Genomic DNA, 23485 nt, shown 5'->3' on the forward strand with positions numbered 1-23485 from the left:
ATCATCATCATCATCATCATCATCATCATCATCATCATCATCATCATCATCTCTGTGCAACCTTCTGAAGTCACACATTTTTTCATCAGGCAAAAAGTTTTAAAACCAGGCAGGGGATTGGGAGTGATAAAGTTGGAAAAAATGTTTTAAAATATTCCAAAAAGATTTTTAAAAACCCATGCTTTTAGAGTGTCAGGGAATCCTGCCTAGAAAAACTCTGTACAGATGAGAATCTACACAATTCAGGAATTATAATTGTGCAAAATTTGTTCATAGTTGTTTTGTGCAGAAAACAGACTTTTCTTTACAGGAAAGATCATTTTCTTTGCAGACAACAATATTACTATGAAGAAATAATATTTTTTTTCTAGTGCAGAAAATGCTATATTTGGAGACATTCTACACAGTCTTTGCACATGCTTGATTTGCACTAAAAACAGCATTCTCTGAAAATGAAACAGCTATATCTGCACAGAAGGTAATTTTTCTGTGGAGAAATATTATTTCCTGCACAGAAAATCTTGTTTCCTGAACAGAAAATGTTGTTTTCTGTACAAATCAATTTTGTAAATTTTGTACAGAATGATCCCCCACTCCCCCAGTTCCTAGATCCCTGAGGGTAGGGAGGGGAGTCTCCCCATTCCTATGTGCTAACATGCACATATATGTGTGCATGGAAGATTATACATGTGATCTTGCCCATTCCCACAGTTTACAGATGTGGATGGACTTCAGACTAGAAAAGTCGTGCACCCCAGCCTAGAACTTTATCTATCTATTTATCTTTAGCAAAATAGAATATGCCTTTCTTTTAGCTGTAGTTCAACCTTCTGATAACAAAGTTGTTTTGTGATATCCTTCAGCCGAACTAAAGTCAAAGTTTCAGTCTTCCTTTTGGCAGATTTTAGCAGAGTTTCTATAACTACCACTGGGAAAAACACTTATTGTTGCCTTCAATTTGAATTATTTCACAGGACAGGCTCTTTTCATTGCATGTTTATAGCTGAACAAAATGGGTAGACGTTGATTACCTTTCAGGTCATCACAGAGTCTAGACTGGTGAAATATTTTATATTTTTTACAGTAAAAATATAAGCAGTCAAATAGAGACTGTTACATGAGTTATACGAGTGTAAACCAGATTACGTGCAGGAAACTATTGTAAAAACACTGCCATTCTGGAGGCTAGTATGCCAGCGCTCCTATTTAAGGCTTCTAATTAGTTTTACTCACCTCTTAATTATTATTCTAATAGTTGCACCTTAACACACATTGGAGAAATCCTGTTGAAGTCATACAAGTATAAGTTCCTTTATATACACAGTTGTACAGCGGACCCTTGTTATATGCTGGGGTTTGGTTCCAAGATCCCCCGTGTATAACAAAATCCGTGTGTGCTCAAGTCCCATTAGATATAATGACATAGCAAAATGGTGTCCCTTATAAAAAATGGAAAATCAAGGTTTGATATTTGAAATTTATACTTTTTTTGAACATTTTCAAACCGTGTATGCTTGAATCCGTGTATAAAAATCCGTGTATAAGAAGGGCCGACTGTATATTTTTTGGCCATTGTGCAATGGATATATTCAGTTTATGGGTGCATAAGTAGAGTACTACAAAGGAAGCATTTCAAATGGGTGTAAGTCATATTGGTTGTCCTGATTAGAGCCCTTGAATGAAGTGAGTTTACACACATGTTGACTCATCATCCAGCAATTGATTTAATGGATCTACTCTAGTTGGGACTAATCGAAAGGATTTCAGTCATGCAATTGTATATTCTTGGATGGTGTACAACTATTTGTCATTGCCTTTAGTGTGCCACTTTATTCATTAGGACAGCAGAAATAGCTCTCATGTACCCTCTATTGAACATCAGGAGAATAAGCTGGCAATTTGACAGATATACAGTTGGTTACATGATGCTGACACTTAACAAAAAGGTGATGTAGGGCAATCAGTGTGTAACTACCCGAATGTAGATTTGTATCTCACAAGAACAATGTAACATCTTATTAATTATGTTTCCTAAAACAGTGCATCTAAAGCTATCTGATTTGAGGGATTGGCAGTATTTTCTCACTGTGTCATAGACTGCCACCAGGTTTGTGCCCACTGGATAAAACCCAGAGGACATCACAAAACATTTATTTTTGCTTTCTCCTTTCCCATTGCAATGCTTGGAAGTATTATGTTTTGGGCAACCATGTTGCTGAGCTGAGTCTTTATATCTGTCCAGCACCTGTGAAAAATATCTGAGTGATGAAGTGGATACCCCAAACAACAAAATGGGAACACAGATTGAGTTCAGTCATCACCAAGAGTGCATTCCTTTGACATTACATAGCAAATATGAGGTCAGACTTCCAAGAACCATTATCCTTTAATGAAACAATCATGTTTCCCTCCCCACCAATCAACACACATTTTCATTAATCATCTGGTGGTAGTGATGAGGCATTAGATGATCAAGTTTGGTGATGATACCAAACAAAATGACAAAATAAATAGGATGAGGTTTAGAGTCTAAGAGGATGTCTCTAAACTGAGGGAATGGGCAACAAACCAGCGAGTGTGGTACAATATAAGAAAGTGCAAAGTGATATGTGTTGAGGTAACAAAAAACAAATAGTCTGAATTCTAATTTGACATATATGCTAGGGTGATCTGAGCTGACTGCTGCAGACAAGGAAAGGGTTCATGCAGTGACTGTAGATAGCTCAGTGAAATACTGAACTAATAAATGGCTACAAATTTTGTGGTAGACCAAATTCTATGCTAAGACACTTTAGAAAAGTAGATTAAAAAAGAAACCCAATACTGTAATGTTTCTGTACAAATTTATGTTACAGACACACTTGGAATATGGAATATCAGTCTGGTTGATGCACCTTAACAAGGACAATGTATTACCGGAGAGGGATTTAAATCAAGGGAGTGATGTGGTCCTTGAAGCCCTTTACCTCTCTCCCAAAGCACCCAATTTATTTTTTAGCATAGCTTTTGTGGGACCTTGCCCTAAAATCATCCAAAGGCCCCCTAAACATGTGCAAATGCAAAAAGTCCACCCGTTCTCTGAAGCACCATTTTCTGTCTGTTTCCTGTCCAAAATAGGAAATGATGTGATATTAACTTCCAGTTACCATATTGGGATGTGTGGAACGCTGAATTGACCTTCAGTATGAAGGTGGGGTCTGTGCGTAACAGGGCGAAGTCAGGTCTGAAGATGCAGAGGTCGTCTCGAGCCAATAAGGCACAGAGCTCGGATACCCTGCGGGCTGAGGTGATGGCGGTCAAGAAGAGCACTTTCCATGACAGGTGCTTGAGGGACACCTCTTTCAGTGGCTTGAAGGGGTGCATTGTGAGAGCCTTGAGCACGGTGTGTAGGTGACATGATGGAAATCTGTGGTGTGTCGGAGGGGCCGTGTTGCTGATCCCCTTGAGGAGCCTCCTCAGATGTGGGTTGGAGGAGACTGTGGCTGCAGTTTCATGAGGGAGGAAGGATGGAGGTAATTGCTGCCACCTGTCTTTTAAAAATGTTGGGCCGGAGGCCCTGGTCGATGCCATCCTGCAAGTAGAAGGAAATGAAGGTATGTTGGCACACTCAGGATTGTGGCCCACAGGTGTTGTCAAGGGGTGAAAAACTGGTTTCCTAAACCATGCATTTGTGCCCACTTCTGCTTTGAATGGCTTCTTATGTGTCATCTCAAGACATTTACCATCCCTAAGGTAAAGGTACACTTCTTCTCATATGTGACTAACTCTGCCTTAAGGTCATCAACCAAGACTCTTCTAGAAGGCTATCTCCATCTGAACAACAGAGGGTGATATATATCAAGAGGGCCATTTCAGTGATAACCCACAAAAGATCTACAGTAACATCTTTTTGCTGACTGGCAAATAATTTTTTTTTTGCTCAAACATTTCAATTTCTTTTAATATTTTTAATATTATATATTTAAGTTTTATTTTAAAGCTGATATTGATTGCTTTTTAGCCTCTGACCATGTGTGATTATTCTGTATTTTATTCCTGTAGCATTATTTTAGCCCCTTTTATTGTATTCATAGCTTTTGTTCTGATGCCTATTAATTAATTTGATAAATAATTGCATTGTTTAGTTTTCATTGACTAAAAGGTTGTACATCACATAGAGGACTAAATTAAAAAACAAATGATAAATGTAAAAAATGAGGGAATCAATGCATATGTTTACAGTGCACCCATTTTTATGTGGGGGATCCATTCCGGACCCCCTCCCCGCGTAAAAAAAAGCATATCTTCGAGCCCCATTGAAAATAATTGGGCTCATGCATGGTGTGGCAGTGTGGTAGCACGCGCGAGCCCCATTATTCTTAATGGGATGTACCGCCCCATGCGCTCCCACAGGCTCCCTAGAGGGTTTCAGTGTATGCCGAAAGCTGCATATGGTGCGTCCACGTATGACGCGGGTGCACTGTATAACTTTATGTCCATCATTCTTCTAAGAAGGCAAAGTTAGTAAATACATATGTTTCCTATTCTCCATCCATTTTATCTCCAAAACAACCCTATAATATTTTTCCTGACACAAAGGAAACCAATGCATGACTGAGTTGTGTTTTGAATCTGGGTGTCCACATCTATGTCATACTGGTTGTTTCATATCAAGCTTTTTCCATAGGCAACTGGGTTCCAAACATGAGCACCGGAATAATGGTCCAAGATGGGAGAACTCTCAGGTATTGCTGATTTCTGGTGAACTTTCTACTTCACAAAGATGCATCTCTTGTCTTAACTTAGGCATTCTCAGACTCTTAAAATAAAACATTTTCTTATTACCTAATAGATTTACCACCACTTGGTAACCTTTCCTGGTTTACTGTCATCGTGGTCACCTAACTTCTTCATATGTAATGGAAGTAATGGAAGATCCCAACAGATCAGAAGTGTAAGGTTTTGTTCTTTACTATGGATTGCCTGTACTCTTAAATCTCTCTCTCTCTCTCTCTCTCTCTCTCTCTGTGTGTGTGTGTGTCTTCATTGCCACATTGGCATTTTATTGCATGTTATGATTGGGTTTAATGGTTCTTAGCCATTATGGGTAGTGCGACAGCCTTGGAAGGTCAGGGTATACCCTTCTGTGGAAATAATGAATAAACCTTGAAAGCTGGTGCTTCTGTAATAGCACATATATAGAGAGAAAGAAAATCAATATGAAAGAGCTATAAGAAATAGGCAGGAGGGATATCAACTTTATAGTCCAATACTAGTGAAATGTCCAGGTGAGCCTTTTATGAAACAATATTATGCATAAAAACAAATTCTTCTGTCATTTAATATGTCCCACAGAGCTGGAAGATACAGTTGTGAGATTTAGAAGTCTGCAATGCATGTGATTTTGTGGGCTTGAAACAGTTATACCATCAGAAAGTGAATTGTGAATAAAACAGGTTTATTTGCATCACTTTATAGTAAACATGCCAAATGCAACAATGAGTTCAAATTTGCTTCTAGTCTATATAAACTGAAATTTGTGGCCTTGAAAACTATTGCTAGAAAATGGATAAACCAAACTATGCTGTCAAATAGTAGAGAGGATGCTGAGGAGACCTGACTTACTTTTGCTGGCATTATTGGAAAGCTAATTTGTTCTTAAGACTATTGCCCTAAAGTGATTAGATGTGTTGTTTCCTTTTAGATGTTATGAATGGAAATGTAGAGGATAAAAGTGTAGCACAAGTAAAATGGAGACACTCTGCTGCCTTTTTCCTCTTGATAATCAACTCACTTAAAAGCCACTGGCAGATGGCATGGGCTACTCTGGGCTGAAACTCTAGATTCACTGTTCTCCTTTTAAATGGAATGAATGCTAAGGGTCAGGGTATTCAAAACTGCAGCTGAATATCTTTATATCCTTGGTAGGTTCCTTGGGAATAAAAAGAAGAAGACAGCAACCATGTACAGCTGGATCCAGATGGCTTCTACAAAATGCTAAAATGATTGATTCTGTGGCTTCAAAAGCAAAGGCACATCACTTGACATCGTGATAATTTTGCTGTTCTGCATTGTATTTTCTCTCTTCTTAATAAGGCAGGGCCAAGAGGGCTGTTACACACATGCATTTTCTCCACTTGAAGCCATCCATATGTGTGTAAATGACTCGCAGCAGAGAATAAGACTTCACAGCCAATAATGGCCCTTAATAATTTCCACATTGAACTGTGAGTCATCCAAGTGCTGAAAAGTTAGAAGATCTACATACATGTAAACTCCAGAGCTTGGAAATGGTAAGATGCGGATAAACTTGGGGGCTCAACAGCCCATTTTCCCTCTGGAGGGAGCCCACAGCAACCAAAGTACATGGGCTGCCTTCGCTCCAAAAAGAACCCGCTATAAGTGGGTTCTTTTGGGTGTGCACAGGTGCCGCCATCAGTGCACCATTGGCGCACTGTGTCACTTCAATGATGCAAGCACGGCGCCCCGATGTACAGATGCAGCACCACGCTTGCATCATCATGATGGCCTCCATGTGGACCGGAGGCCGCCATGATAGCACCACCATTCCATATTAGGGTTTGGGAGTGTGGGGTTGCTAGGCACTCCTGAACCCTAATTTTGGCCCAAGGACAGCACTTCCTGCCCATCTGTCTCAAGTTTTGGTTACTTGTAACTATGGGTTTTTTCGGGGGGGGGGGGGGGGGGATGGAGGAATGACAGTGTAATAAAATTACATTTCAAAACAAAAAGTAAAATAATGCGTAGAAGTAAAATCGTTTTTTGTGGGTTTTTCGGGCTATGTGGTCATGTTCTAGAAGAGTTTGTTCCTCACATTTTGCCAGCATCTGTGACTGGCATCTTCAGAGAATGCTGGCATGGAAGAGAGTACAATATAGAGAGTAGAGTGGCATTCTCGGAAGATGCCAACCACAGATGTGGGTGAAACATCAGGAATAAACTCTTCTAGAACATGGCCAAATAGCCCGAAAAACCCACAATTCCATCCTTGATCCCTTTCAGTCTGGTTTCCGCCCAAGGCATTCTACAGAGACAGCTCTCACTAAGATCTCGAATGACCTTTTACAGGCCAAGGCTAATGGCCTTTACTCTGTTCTCATTCTTCTCGATCTGTCTGCAGCCTTTGACACTGTTGATCACTGTCTCCTAATTGACATACTCTCTGGCCTTGGGTTCTCAGACTCTGTTCTCGACTGGTTTAGATCTTACTTGTCTGGCAGATCTTTTGCAGTAGTTTCAGGGGGTCTGACTTCTTCTCCTGTTCCCTTATCTGTTGGAGTTCCCCAGGGCTCTGTTCTGAGTCCCCTTCTGTTTTCTCTCTACACACTGTCCTTAGGAAAACTCATCAGCTCTTTTGGTTTTTCCTACCATCTGTATGCCGATGACACCCAGCTGTATCTTTCTGCCCCTGACTTTTCGCCAAGGCTTGAACAGCAAGTCTCGTCTTGCCTTACAGCTGTCTCGCAGTGGATGCGCCATCGGCGTTTGAAGCTCAACATGTCCAAGACGGAGCTCCTTGTCTTTCCTCCTAAGCCCAACCTTCAACACTCCTTTTCTGTCTCTGTGGACAACATTTCCATTCAACCAGTCCAGCAAGCCCGCACTCTTGGCTTTATCTTTGACTCTTCTCTGTCGTGTATCCCTCAGATCCAGACCACAGCCAAGGCTTGTAGATTCTTTTTGTACAATATTGCCAAAATCCGACCATATCTCTCCGCCTCTACTGCCAAGATCCTGGTCCATGCCCTAGTGATCTCACGACTTGATTACTGTAATGTCCTCCTGGCTGGGCTTCCTCTTTCTCACCTCCGTCCTTTAATCTCTGTCCAGCATTCAGCTGCACGCATTATCACTTCCACCCACCGCTCTGACCACATTTCTCCTGTGTTGGCATCCCTTCACTGGCTCCCTCTCCCTTTCCGCATTCAGTATAAGCTCCTGCTGTCGACATTCAAAGCCCTCCATGGACTGGCCCCTCCTTACTTATCAGACCTTCTTTCTCTTCACCTTCCCACCAGGGCCCTCCGTTCTGGTAGTCAAGGGTTCCTGTCTCAGCCCAGGATTTCCTCTGCCCCATCCCGGATTCGCCCCTTTTCACTTGCTGCCCCTCACTCCTGGAACCTTCTTCCTCCACAAGCAAGAGCCATCACTTCTTTAACCAGCTTCAAAACGGAGCTGAAAACCATCCTATTCAGAGAAGCTTTCCCAGGCATCGCATAATTGTCGCTTACTATCTGATGTTCTGTTGTTGGCTGTTTATCTATCCATTTCCTGTATTCCTATGTACTGTATATGTATTATCCTACTTGTGATTATGTATTTTCTCTGGATAATGATTAACCATCCATTATGAAGCCTTGCCCTCCCTCCAGTCCATCTGCCTTGGTCCAGACCTCGGAGGTTGAGAGGAACTGCTGGACCTCTTACCCTTTCCCTCCACCACTCCCTTCTCCTTCTGTGTCATGTCTTTTTAGATTGTAAGCCTGAGGGCAGGGAACCGTCTAACTAAAAAGATTGCATGTACAGCGCTGTGTAAATTTACAGCGCTTCATAAATAAAGGTTAATAATAATAATAATAACAAACAACTATGGATGCCGGCCATGAAAGCCTTCGACATCACAAAAGTAAAATCATTGTTACAACAAATAATAATTTCTTGTTATTTTAATAAATTATTTTATGACTTTTTAAAAAAATACCTTTTATAGGTATTTCAAAAAAATGCCATTTTTATTGAATCTTAATTTGTTGTCTGAGAAAAATAATTTTTCATGTCCATTCTGCATTTTGAATTTCAAAAAAGTAATACAAATTCACATACACATACACAAAAAAAGCAGCACAACAAACAACACGATGGCCTAAATTCTATTTTCAGTCTTAACTAGAGCAGACCCTTTGAATTAATTGGATTAACCTATATGTTGACTTGCTGACCAACCATAGATTCCGGGGGTCTGCTTTAGCAGAGACTAGATAGCAGGTTTCCAGCCAGTGTGATACTTTCCCAGTACTGTATTGTAATAACTAAGAGGAATGTGTTTCACATTGTAGGAGTTTATAGAAATGAATTGCTTTTAAAAAGCTCTGGTGAACACATCCCTAGTGATTGGTATCTTAATTGGGCTTGGATCCTAAGGACCAACTATCATGGAAAGACTACACAGAATCCAAGCCTATGCATTCTATCCCAATTTACCCTTTGGTTCTTTATGTAGCTTTTCAGCCATCCTAATGACTTGAGGCTGATTCAGACATGTATGTGGTCATGATGTGAACATATAACAAGACAATATACCAAATATCACCATAATAAGAAAACAATACATTATAAATAGAGGGGCTATCCCAGATACCCCTAGATCTAAGTACTGATGCTTATAAGCTGTTCTGAGAGCCTTTGGTGAAGAAGGGTGGGGTATTTGTTTGAGAGAAATGTGTTTTCAGTAATGAAAAATTACTTCTGAAAAACAACCACTTCTTAATATAAATATCAAGTATATAGAAACAAAGTGTAAGAAATTATGAGGTATATGAACATACACATGACTAAAATACACAACAGAATATGTTCAAGGCCAGTGTTAACACAGGAAGATCAATATTCACTGGTGGCTTGTGGAAAGTGAACAGGTAGATTCACCCTGAAATAGTATGAGGGAGACACTTGCTGCCTGATCCTGTAAAAGGTAGGATGAAATGTTAAGGGGCATATTATTCTATTAATAGCCATGCATGATGCTGTTGATAGTTTGCTGCAAACAAGCCATGCCACGCGAGAAATACTTGTTAACAGATGCACAATACTACTAGGTTGTCCACTTCTGTTTATTAATCCCATTTTAAACAAAGTCTGTATGCCAGTTGAATTTTACTATAACCATGGGATTTTAGTAAACTTAACACTGTGTTCTTGTAAGTACATTTGCTGCCCCTTGAGGGCAACCTGGCTAATAAGAAAGTAACTGAAGATCAAGCTACATACTTCAGAGATATTATTGTGCTCCATAGCATGCCAGCCCACCATATGCTGTTTTTCTTTCCTTCTCTACTTGGTTTGTTTTCAGTCAACATTTTGATTCAGGCTATGTTTTTTTTAAAATAAAATTGGTAGCTCTGTGCTTCTTTTCATCTTGCTATAACATTGATTTAGCTTTTGTGCTATTTTCTTGATTCCAAAAAAGTATGCTCAAAAACTAATAATATACTTATGAAATAACTTGTACGTTTTGGTGTATATATGTGTGAAAATCATGTACGTATGGGTGGATGGGGAAAGAGAGAGTGAGAGAGATTCTTTTTTAAACAACAAACAGCAACTGAGGTAGCATGGTGGGAATATCTGGATGGCAGAGAATTTTCTCTGCCTTTAAAAAAAAATCAGTGTCCAGGTGAACTAGAACCCACTAAGCTACAGCAAAAGATGTTCCACCTAAACATTAGGAAGAACTTTACGGTAAGATCTGTTTGACAGTGAAACACACTGCTTTATTGGGTGGTGGAGTCTCCTTCTTGGGAGGTGTTTGATTATGGAATATGCTGCTGTGGTGAAGTCACCTTATTTGATGGTTTTTAAACAGAGGCTGGATGGCCATCCGTTAGGAGTGGTTGGATTATCTTTTCTTGCATGGCAGGGGATTGGCCTGAATAGCCCTTGTGGTCATTTCCAACTCTATGATTCTATATCTTTTTTTCCTCTACTGACATTATATGTAAGGAGCTGTCATTAAAATTGGATATTTTTTGCCACTGCTTAGAGCAAAGCAAATAGCCTTCCTTTGTTATCGTGTGTGTGTTTTCCTTCACAGAAATCAACCATATTTATTTAGATAGGAGCATGCATTTTAAGAAGTTTCACGCTACTACCAGATCAACTGAAATCTACTGGCTGGGAGATTCTACTTTAGTCCAAGAAATAATCTTTTCAGCTCCAAACTAGCCAAGCCTAGCAGTGCAAACATGTCTCTGTAAACTCAGCAGTAAACTCCACTGAGTGGGACTCATGTTCTGGTAACTCTCACTACAGTGGTGCCTCGGGTTACGAAATTAATTCGTTCCACGGCTAATTTCGTAACCCGAAAAACCTTCGTAACCCGAATTGCCATAGGCGCTAATGGGGAAAAAAGCCGCGGCTCTGCCGCGGCTCCATTTAAACAGCGCCGGAGTTTTTTCGTAACCCGAAAAAACTTTCGTAACCCGAAACAATAAATCCCTATGGGATTTTTTCGTATCCCGAAAAATTCGTAACCTGGGTATTTCGTATCCCGAGGTACCACTGTACTTTGAAAGTTGCTTTTTAAAATTACTTTCTCAAGTTACTTTCCCCCTTATTCATTAAAAGGCTTGAGGAGTCACTAGTTGAAAAGTTGAAAAAGTAGCTTGTTGTGTTACTTGCTGCACTGTTGTTGTTGCTGTTGTTTTTACTTTCTTATTTTTATGTTACCTTTTTTTTTTTTTAGAAAGGAAACCCTTAGCTAAGATGAGACAGGGGCATAGAACTTGAAAAATTGCCATGAAAATGCCTCTAAAGCACTTCTTAAAAGTAACTTTCTGAAAGAAATTGGAATCATTGCTTACTATATCAATTAAGTAATTACATTCTTGGGATACTTTGTTTACTTATTGTTTGTGCTACAATGAAAACCTTTTTCGGCACCTGCAGTGTTAAGAATCTTGGGTACATCAAATGGTAAGGATGCCAGTTAAATCCATTTCAGTTCCAGGCAGTGACAAAATGTGCAAAAGTCAAAGAAGGGTGGATACTTCTTCAAGGCACTGTAACTTTTGAAATGTAACTTCATTAATGCTTCTCCCCGACCATTTGGGCTGGGGAGGAGATTTTGCTGGCCTCTCATTAGAGACCAGCATTTTAAAGGAAAACAGCATGCTCTGCTGGCTGTTGGGAGAGGAGGGGGTGGGGTTTAGCTTGCTTGGGGCTTCCTTGCCCAAACTCCTCTCACTTGGCTTCAAACGCTGGCCCACCCTCCCACCTCGACATCAGTGTGAAAATTAATTCTGGTCGCCTAGGGGCCGGGTAGGAATTTTCTCCCCTTTCCAAGGGTTTTTCGCCTACCCCACACTGTTGGTTGAGGACTTTGACAATTGGCATGGGTGTGGTCATAAATAGGTTCCACGCATAGGCGGGGGGAGATAGACGTTTCAGTGAACACCTCGGCACCCTCCTAAAGGGTGAAACTAGGTCTCTGGAAATCACGTTTAGGTCTTGCGAGTAAACGTGAAGGGAAAGAGATTTGCCTTGGGGCTGGCTTGAGATTTAAACCCTCACTTAAGTCTGGCGAGTTAAGTGGTGGAGTCTTGGGTTGGCCTTCCGGATGCGGGCCGGCCGGGGAGCAACCCAATTATGGATTGCCCTTGGGGCCCAGGTGTTTTTGCCCTTTGGAAGCTGGGGAATTGGTCTTGGAGCAGACCATCTGCCAGCTGTTCCTACACAAGGTTCTCCCCCCTGGTTTTTTGCAGTTCTCGAAGAAATAAGTTTAAATAGTTGAGTTAAATAAAGTTGCCCATTTTATAACCCAGCTCTCTGTGTCTGGTGTCATTAATAATGAGTTGGTCAGCAAATTCTCTTTAACAGTCCACACCCCAAGTAGTTAATTATGTGTCATTGTGCTGTTAATAGCTCCTTCCTTCCTTCCATCTTGAGAAAGCCAAGCCTTATTCTAAAGGCAACCTGGAAATTTCCAAATTCCCCCTCTTGCTGACAAGGAAATTACTGCATTGATGAGAGCAATTAGTGCTTAATTGTCATGTTTATCTCCAATGAATGCAAACCTGATGAACTGTCTCAGAGTGGTACAACTCATTGTGAAATATCTGTACTGATTGGCTTTCTCCTGTGTATGAAACCCATTGTCTCTACCTGCTCAGACAATTTAAGACAATCTTTCAGTCTAACCAAGAGAGTGTTCAAGGATAATGTCATGGAGATATGAGCCATACCCTATGCTTTGAGCTCATCAGAGGAAAGATGGAATTTAAATAACTATATAAATCTATGAAATTTGGCCTTTATGTATACTTCCACATCTTCATAACACCATAGCAAAAGGTTATAGGAGTAAGTGAGGATGTGCCATTGACAGAGACTAGAAAAGTAACTTTTCAGCATTACAACTGACAGAATGTTCTGGGGCATTCTAGAATCATAGAATCATAGAGTTGGATGAGACCACAAGGGCCATCCAGTCCAACCCTCTGCCATGCAGGAACACACAATCAAAGCATTTCTGATTGATGGCCATCCAGCCTCTTTTTAAAAACCACAAATAAGGTGACTTTACCACAGCAGCATATTCCATAATCAAACACCTCTTATTAGCAGGAAATTCTTCTTAATGTTTAAGTGGAATTTCCTTCCCTGCTGTTTGCATCCATTGCCCCATGTCCTAGTCTCTGGAGCAGCAGAAAACAAGCTTGCTCCATCTTCAATATGACATCCTTTCAAATATTTAAACATGGCTTAACATTAACCTTCTCTCCTCCAGGCTAAATATACCCAGCTCCCTAAGCCACTCCTCATAGAACATGGCTTCCAGATCTTTTACCATTTTAGTTGCCCTCCTCTGGATACATTCCAGCTTTTCAATATATGTCTTGAACTGTGGTGCACAGAACTGGACACACAGAACTGGACAAACAGGTAAGGTCTGACCAAAGCAGAATACAGTGGCACTGTTACTTCCCTTAATCAAGACATTATACTGTTGATGCAGGGTAGAATTGTATTGGCTTTTTTAACTGCTGCATCACACTGTTGATTCATGTTTAGTTTGTGGTCTACTATAACTCCCAGATGCCTTTCACATGTACTCTCATCAAGCCAGGTATCCCTCATCCTATAGCTGTGTATTTCATTTTTATTGCCTAAGTGTAATACCTCACATATCTCCCTATTGAAATTAATTTTATTAGTTTTAACCCAACTCAGTAATCTCTTAAGGTCATTTAAAATTCTGATCCTGTCTTCTGGGGTATTAGTTACACCTCCTAATTTGGTGTCATCTACAAATTTGATAAGCATGCCCTCCATTCTATCATCCAAGTCACTGATAAAGATGTTGAATAGGACTGGCCGAAGGACAGAGCCCTTGGCACCCCACTAGTCATTTCTCTCCAAGATGAAGAACCATTGATGAAGGGGTCTTTTGAAAAAGAAATTCATTCACAAATCCAGGCCAAATAAAGTTACAATAAAGGTTCCCACCTTACATGTTTAATCAAGGCAGTTTTGTGCTTGCTGCATTTCAAAGATGCTTGAATATAGTCAGAGGCAGCATATTCACATTCAGAACCAAAGAAACTATCTTTAACAATATCTCCTACTTCCATTCAAGGCTTGTGTAACCAAACAAAGCTAAGCTTCAATTTTTGTGACATATCCACAGACCATAATGCATTCACAGCCCCCACTTCTTTTTAACAAGCAGAGGAGAGTTCTGATAGTGAGGTATGTCTCTGTGTGCCTCACCTACTGCAGTGTCACCATCAAGTATTCATATTATACATTAATTGCACCAAGTACTTTGCAATTCTTATTTGTGTCATTTACATAATGTCTCAGTAGGTAGATTAATGTCCCTCCTTTTTAAAACAGGAACACTGAATATGAACAAGAAGTGATATGTGGATGTGAAAAAATGACAGTAAAGGACAATGAGAATAAAGTCATGAATAGTATTCTTCCTAGTATTGGTACCAAATCCCATCAATTGTAGTTTCCCTACTTTGCCCTCTCAGGAGACACAGAGTTCCTGGCCTAGCAAATTCATACTATTTTCCAGATGCCCATAATTAGTCCATCCATACTAATTCAGAATTCCTCGGGACAGAAATGAAAGTATTTTACAAAAGATAGGAACATCTCTTTAACTGTTACCAAATGGATCTTGGTTGTTCATATCATACCAACTGATTCTTATTATGCTTGTTCGAAGTTTCATTTCTTCAGTTCATTGCAGTTTTTCAGCTAATACAGAAGAGGGCACTCTTCTATTTGTACACCATGATAGTCCTCCACATACTTTATTACAACTATCCAAATGAAGTTTTGGTATAGTGAACATAAGTATAGTTTTTTCAAAGGATGTATCCCAAAGCGGTGATTAATGTCTGGCTGGGTTTCAGTTTTAATCTTCTTTCTCCTGTTAGTCTTCCAAAACCTATCAGAGCTTACATAAACAGATAAGTGCATTTTAGTGAATATTTTCTTGAGAGGTAATTTATGACACCATGAAGACAGTGCAGTGAACCTAAGGGCTTTATTTGCCAACACATGCTCCCTGTATGAGACTAAGCAATTCTCGAATTCCTTGTCCTACAATCTAGTGCCTTAGCACTTGTTAACTGAGGTCCAAAACACACTGCAGAAATCATCCAGTTTGAGCCCACTTTAACTGCTTGGGCTCAAAGCTAGGGAATTCTGGGAGCTGTAGTTTTATGGGACATTTAGCTTTCTCTGTCAGAGTTCTGGTGCCACAATAAATTACAGTTCCCAGTATTCCCTAGCACTGAGCTAGGGCAGTTAAAGTGGTCTCAAACTGGATTATTTCTGCAGTATGTTTTGGTCTTGAGTTCAATAAATCCTTCTGTGTAAGCAATAGGAAAGATTAGTTAGCTTGATACCAGAGGACTAGGAAAGGGAACAAAGAACCTCTGAGAGCCAAGCAATCCTGCAAGGCTGCATCAAATTCTCCCTCCCCCCATTCTCTATCTCTAATGGGTACTACAACTTATTTTCTGCTCCTACCCGGCTATGTTTTCCTAATTATTATGTTGCTGTGTGCCTTCATGTCATGTAAGACCTATGGTGACCCTAAGGTGAAACTATCACAAAGTTTTCTGAGGTTGAGAGGGTGTGACTTACCCAAGGTCACCCAATGGGTTTCCATGCCCAAGTGTGGAATCAAATCCCTATCTCCAGAGTCTTAGTCCTATGCTCAAACCACTACTCCACACAGTCTCTCTCTCTCTCTCTCTCTAATGACCTAATGATTGCAGAAGACCAAAAGATCAACAATCCAAAACCAAATAAAACCAGGATGTGTGAGGCAAGCTAAACTGTAGACAAAGAAGGAAATCTCAGCACTCATTTTCTGCTGAGTCTTGGTGTGCCTAGTAAAGTGAAATACCAAACTCTGTTTCATACAACTTTACTATGTGTTGATCTCCCAGTTTGTTAATCAACTATAATGTTCTGAAACTAGCCAGTCTTACTTTATACATGACATTTAAACTATTTTCTTTCATGGTCTCCTTGGCCACTTGATTTTCTTCAATTCATTGTAACTATCCAGTTCATCCAGGATTTATCCATGATGAGAAAGCATTTGGACCCTTCTTATATAGTCCAATCTTTTCACAGTGGAGTACCTACATTGACTACATAGGTATGAACTATAAACATAAATCGGGACTGCTGTTATACTTCAGATCATTGGAATTACAGAACAAAAATGACAAAAATGGCTTTGGCATTTTTTACCTGAGGAGTGCGAGGGGAGACACACGTGGTGTGTTGTATGCAGCTTAAAGCACACATTTGCAAACCAGGTGACATTTTCATTGGGCCCACAAATGAATCTTAAGGGTTACAATACTTATTTGCAGTTTGTCATTTTAAATGCCTGAGAATATTGCTTTTTATTATTGTATTTGTTCTTGCCATAGGCTATTACAATCCTCATAATATTAAAACTGCGAAACCAATTTTCTTCAAATTTAGCCAGAAAGACACAAGCCCACTCATGCCTGATTGATTTAATACTGAAAGACCAGACTAAATATATCAGTTTTCCCAGAGCAAAGAGGTATTAAACTAGTCCTACACAAATCATTGTGGAATGAGAAAAATAAAAGCATGGTGGGATATTCCACTGTTAAATCCATTGGCAATAATCTTTGAGAACTCCTGGAGAACAGGAGAAATGCCAGCAGAGTGGAGGAGGGCAAATGTTGTCCCCATCTTCAAAAAGGGGGAAAAAAGGATCCCAACAATTATCGTCCAGTTAGTTTGACATCTATACCAGGAAAGATTCTAGAGCAGATCATTAAACAGAGAGTCTGTTAACATCTAGAAGGCAATTCCATAATCACAAAAAGTCAACATGGATTTCAGAGAAAGAAGTCATACCAGACAAATCCAATCTCTTTTTTTGATAAAATTACCAGCTTCTTAGATGAAGGAAATGCTGTGGATATAGTATATCTTGATTTCAGTAAGGCTTTTGACAGGGTTCCCCATGACATTCTTGCAAACAAGCTAGTGAAATGTGGGCTAGACAACGTAACTGTTACATGGATTTGTAATTGGTTGACTGGTTGAACCCCAAAGGTGCTCAATAATGGCTCCTTTTCATCCTGGAGAGAAGTGACCAGTGGGGTCCCACAGGGTTCTGTCTTGGGCCCAGTGCTATTCAATATCTTTATCAATGACTTGGATAACAGAATCAGGGGTATACTTTTCAAATTTGCAGATGACACCAAATTAGGCGGAGTACCTAATACCCCTGAGGACAGGATCAAAATTCAGAATGACCTTAATAGATTGAAAAGCCAGGCCAAAGCTAACAAAATGAATTTCAACACAGAGAAATGTAAGGTACTGCACTTAGGATGGAAAAATGAAATGAACAGATATAGGATGGGTGACACCTGGCTACTTTTGAAAGGGATCTGGGAGTCCAAGTAGATCAGGTGCGATGCAGCAGCTAACAAGGCCAATGCAATTTTAGGCTGCATCAATAGAAGTACAGTGTCTAGATCAAAGGAAGTCATAGTGCCACTCTATTCTGCTCTGGTCAGGTCCCACCTGGAATGTTGTGTCCAATTCTGGGCACCACAATTTAAAAACGATGTTGAGAAACTAGAGCGTGTTCAAAGAAGGACGACTAAAATGGTGAAGGGTCTGGAAACCATGTTCTATGAGGAACGACTTAGGGAGCTGGAGTTGTTTAGCCTGGAGAAGAGAAGGTTAAGAGGTGATATGATAGCCCTGTTTAAATACTTGAAGGGATGTCATATTGAGGAGGGAGCTAGCTTGTTTTCTGCTGCTCCAGAGACTAGGACCCGGAGCAATGGATGCAAGATCCAGGAAAAGAGATTCCACCTCAACATTCTATGATTCTATGATCTATGGCACTCTCCAGATGGGCCTTTTAACACGTACCAAGTACATTCTAGGGTTACCTCGGAGCGTCCTTTACAGACACTCCCTAACCCTAGCACATACTCTATACATCAAAATGGCGGCGCCCTGTAGAGATGTGATGTGACGGCCACACCGCATCCAAAGGGCACGGAATGGCTGTGACGTGCTCGCGCCACTACAGGGCGCATAGGGCGCCCTATTTGTGGCACCGGAAGGAGCTCAGAAACGGAGCTCCTTCCTGGGGAGCGTCTCGTTCCCGCAGCCACCAAAAGCTGCGGGAACAAAGCCCGAGTGGCCGAGTGGCCCCTTTCTCTCCCAGCAGTGGCTCCCTGGGGTGTCCTGGGGCATCAAGCCCCAAGGACACCCCTTTCAAGGCTGGGGGGAAGCGGCATTTTGCTGCTTCCCTGAGGCCTGGAAAAGCGGAGGATTGGGGCCTCCAGGGCTGCCACTGTGGCTGCTCAGGCCCTGATCCGGTGGGGAAAGGGGCGGGTGTAGGCTGCCCCAAAGGGGCGGTCTGTATCCCGCTCTAGAGAATTCCTATAACACCAGTGATCCAGTTTTGACTTCTGAGCAGAGCTAAGATAAATCATCTCAAAGTAATTCATTGCCGTTACACATCTGAGAATCCCCTCTTCATTCACTTAATATGTTTAGTTATTAAATGATAGAATTCAGATTATGGGAATCCTGAAGCCAGATGGTTTTCCTTATTTCCATGTTCTATGGAAGGCTTGAGGTGCAATGTCAAATTGGTAACAACTAACGTATGCATCTGTTTTTTGCACTTCTAGTGCAAAAGGTTCAAAGGACTTTTGTTGGATTGATTCAAGCTTCAAATATACATCTCTGTTAATTAACTTAACAGTTTCATTTTTACTGCATAAAAAGGTCTAACAATTTCCTTGTTGTAACCCACCTCCACCCCATCTGCACTGGATTTTTGTTGTTGTATGCCTTCTATCATGGGGTTTTCTTGACAAGTTTCTTCAGAGGAGCTTTTTGCTATTGCCATCCTCTGAGGCTGAGAGGGCGTGACTTGCCCAAGGTCACCCAATGGGTTTATATGGCTGAGCCAGGATTAGACTAGATTAGCTTCTCCCTTTCTCCTATTTCACTAAAGAATATGGGAAAGCTATATGTATCTTAGGCGAAAATAAGAAAACAGCAACAACAAAATAATATTTGGTTTGAGCACCTGACTTCAAGAAGTACCTGAAGCTATTTTCAATTAGTTCTCCATCACACCTATATGGGATTGAAGATAAATTTATGAAACAGAAGTCTCAGCACTCAAGCTTTGTGAATTGTTAAATGTCCAAATTATTTCTCCTGATTGATTACTAATTTGTTGATGGTTGAATTTTCTTTCCCTTTAAATTCAGCTTTCTGAACCAAAATATACAGTCCTATAACTTAACTAGGGCTGAATATGCACTGCAGAAATAATGTACTTTGATACCACTTTAATTGCCATGGCTCAATGTTATGGAATCCTGGGACTTATAGTTTGTTGTTGTACCAGAGCTGTCTGACAAGACAGCTAAATATCTCAGAAAACTATAGATCCACATTGTATGCTATTTTAACTTCCAATATATAGGAAGGAAACAGGTCAGGAAAGAAAATGAATGAACTATTCCGATTTCTAACAGTGATTAAGAAGAGAGCTTGGCAAAGTTACTTGCTTGGGCTATATCTTCCAGGCTGGCTGGGCCACCATCAAATAGGATAAGTGACTATTATGCCACTTCACTTCAAAGAAACTCAAATTTGTTAATAATGCAAATGAGTCACAAGCAGAGTACTTTGCAGTCAAGGTTACAAATGTAGCTTTCCATTCTGTTCTGGTACTTCTTCAATATATATATATGGCCCAGCCAGCCTGGAAGATATAGTCCAAGCAAGTAACTTTGCCAAGCTCTCTTCTTAATCACTGTTAGAGATGGGAATAGTTCATTCATTTTCTTTCCTGACCTGTTTCCTTCTTGCCACATTTATTATTAATCTATTTGGACTGGAGATTAATAAGAGATGATAAGAAGCCACTTCTGCAAATGATAATTGGCAAGAGTTATGTAATTAGACTAGTAGATACTGGGGGATTTGTTCATTCAATGATGACTCTCTTGACAGTGTTCTGTACTGTAAGCTGTCAGAGCTGTCAAACTGTGGTGGGTTGGAAAGTCAAATTCCCCATTAGCAAATCCAGAGGCTATGCCTATAATTTTATAAATTTTTAAAAAGTCATGGTATGCATTGCCAGTTAAGTATTTCCAGATTAAATTTCAATTTGTTTGCCCTCATCCCAAGGGTAGGCAACCTTTTTGAGTCAGGGGCCGGGTTGCTGTCCCTCAGACAACTGGGGAGCCGAAGCTGGGGGTGTGTGGAGCTTCCACCCTCCAGGGGCGGGGCCACATGCTCCGCCCCCAGAGTAATAATAATAATAATAATAATAATAATAATAATAATAATTCCAAGCATGGAAACTACTACAAAGCAATTCAAAAAAAAAAAAAAAAAAAAAAAAAAAAAAAAAAAAAAAAAGAAGAAAGCATGCACACTGTCTCAACCCAGAAAGGCACAAGGTGCTGAGACGGGATTTTGCACAGAGAACATCAAGGGCAAGTAAATAATAATAATAATAATAATAATAATAATAATAATAATAATTATAATAATGATCACAAGTAAAATGCAATTCAAAATAAAAAGCAGAAAGCATGCACTGTCTCAACCCAGAAAGGCACAAGGTGCTGAGAGGGGATTTTGCACAAAGAACACCAAGGGCAAGTAAATAATAATAATAATGACATAATAGTACAGCATGGAAACTACTAAAATGCAATTCAAAAAAAGCAGAAAGCATGCACAACTGTTCCAACCCAGAAAGGCACAAGGTGCTGAGAGGGGATTTTGCACAGAGAACACCAAGGGCTCCTTCCTGGCTTCTGAGGGGCCTTGAGGCCCTCAGAGGCCAGGAAGGAGGAGGAGGACACCCACGTGGGCGTCCTCGTCGGCTCTTTCCCGGCTTCTGAGGGGCCCCGAGGCCCTCAGAGGCCGGGAAGGAGGAGGGGGACACCTGTGTGGGTGACTCCACTGGCTCTTTCCTGGCTTCTGAGGGGCCTCGAGGCCATCAGAGGCCAGGAAGGAGGAGGGGGACACCCGTGCGGGCGTCCTCGCCGGCTCCTTCCCAGTTTCTGAGGGGCCTCGAGGCCCTCAGAGGCCGGGAAGGAGGAGGAGGACACCCACGCAGGCGGCTCCGCCGGCTCCTTCCCGGCCTCTGAGGGGGCCTCAGAAGGAGAGGCCTGGGGCTGCGCGGGCCCTGGGAGGAGCCTGCAGAGGCCCAGGAGGCGCTGCCTCAGCGGGCTGGATGCGGCCCACAGGCCGGGGGTTGCCGACCCCTGCCTCATCCAATCCACTACTGACATCAGACGTTGGTTCATTACAGAGACTGCTTCCTTGGATCAGATGGAAAGCAAATGTAGAATAGGGTGTCACTGGCATATTTGTGATACCAAACTCCAAAATTCTGGGTGACTTCTCTCAGAGGTTTCATGTATTTTTCAAACAGCATTGAGGCCACAACTGAGCCCTGAGGGGCCTCATGGGCCCATGGCCAGAGTGTCCAACAGGAGTCCCTCAACATTATCTTCTGTGTTCACCCTTCCAGGAAGTACTGGAATCACCGTAGAACAGTGCCCACAAATTCCATCCCTGGCAAAAAATGAATATTTGAGACCGTCTTATCATGTTTGAGCATAATAGGCTTCACAAATGATTGATTGATTGATATTAACGACCTCACCACAGCTTCTTTTAGTTAGGATGGAAGCTCACCTTGCTGCAATGAGGCATTCACCACTCTCCTAACGCACTCAGCCAGGCTCCTTCTAGCTATTTTCAAGGATCCAGTATAGACGTGGTGGTCCTCACCACTCCAATGATCCTGTCCACATCTTCAGGCAGCACAAATTGAAATTTATCAAACAATAAAGAACAAACAGGTGGCAAGATTATATACACTGAAGTTATGTCAACACAAATCTGTGTGATTTGGTCTGCAAAGTGTCTTGCAGATTTTCAAAGTTGTCTGTGGAGTGGTCTGTGTTTTCTTCTTGGGGGCCAGAATGTAAAAGGCCCTTGGCCATTCAAAGCAGCTCCACTGAACAACACTATACACTGCAGATACAATGGTGGCAGAGAAGTATAGTTTCTAAGTTGCCCCTGTTGTCATGACATAGGCTTTCCAATGGGCTCTAGCCCATGTTCAGTCAGACTTGCTTTAAGTGTTCCTTCACCAGTGCTTTAGGATCCATCTTACTTGTTTCATCACCACCAGTTCCCTAGGAAAACAGGTTTTTCTCTTAGCTACACTGTGAGAATAGACACCTAGGGCCAATTGCCCTGGCCATTTCCCTATTCCAGAGATCAACTTCAATCAAGGCTTCAACAGGATCACATGCCAAAGCAAGAGAAAACTCCCCAAGAGTTGTCCGGAATTCATCTGAATCCATAAGCCTCTTGGGCTAAACTATCTTAATCAGCCCCCATCCTTACAGAGGCTCCAATTCCCAGTGAATCTAAAGCCTACCCGATCACCCAACTTCACCTGACTGCTCACCTTTAAATACACACTCATAAACCCAGTAGATGGTGGGACGAGGCACCTGGTGAGAGAGATGGCAGTAATGATCAGTCCATGACAATGGTGTTATAGAAAATTCCTCCACACCCAGATCACCATAATCTGGACCAGAACAGAAAACCAGGTCCAGAGTGGGTGGCACCAGATATTACTTAGGGCAGATTCAAGGTTGTCATGCTGGACATGAAGTTTTGAACTACTCCTAACAGAATGGTTTCTTCATGAATGTCATAGTTCTCTAGACACTACAACATGGCTGCCAAGACTAGTTTAGCCAGCTTAGGAAGAGAAATTGTTGAACAGCAGAGTGGGCCAACAGAATCCTTATTCTGTCCTGGCCATCCATCTTCAAATACATACACTCAAACCCAGTAGACTATAGGACACCACACCTAGTGAGGGAGACAGATAGGCCATTGCTACTCAGCCTCTGCACAGGCCAGGTCTCACTTTCTGCTGTACAGAGAACCAAGGTGGACAAAGCTGGCAGAGATTAACACCACCAACTTAATCCAGCCAAGTCTCTGTAAGGCAAGCCAGGTTGGCATGCTCCTCCAGGATCAAGTCCTGGATCAAGAATGGGGACCTGTTGGCAAGGCTAGACAGATTATTGTGTGTGTGTGTGGGGGGGGACCAACACCCTGTGGCTCTTCCTTTCCCCACGACTCTCTCCCA

This window comes from Sceloporus undulatus, chromosome 1 (assembly GCF_019175285.1).
Source record: "Sceloporus undulatus isolate JIND9_A2432 ecotype Alabama chromosome 1, SceUnd_v1.1, whole genome shotgun sequence".
Taxonomy (NCBI): domain Eukaryota; kingdom Metazoa; phylum Chordata; class Lepidosauria; order Squamata; family Phrynosomatidae; genus Sceloporus; species Sceloporus undulatus.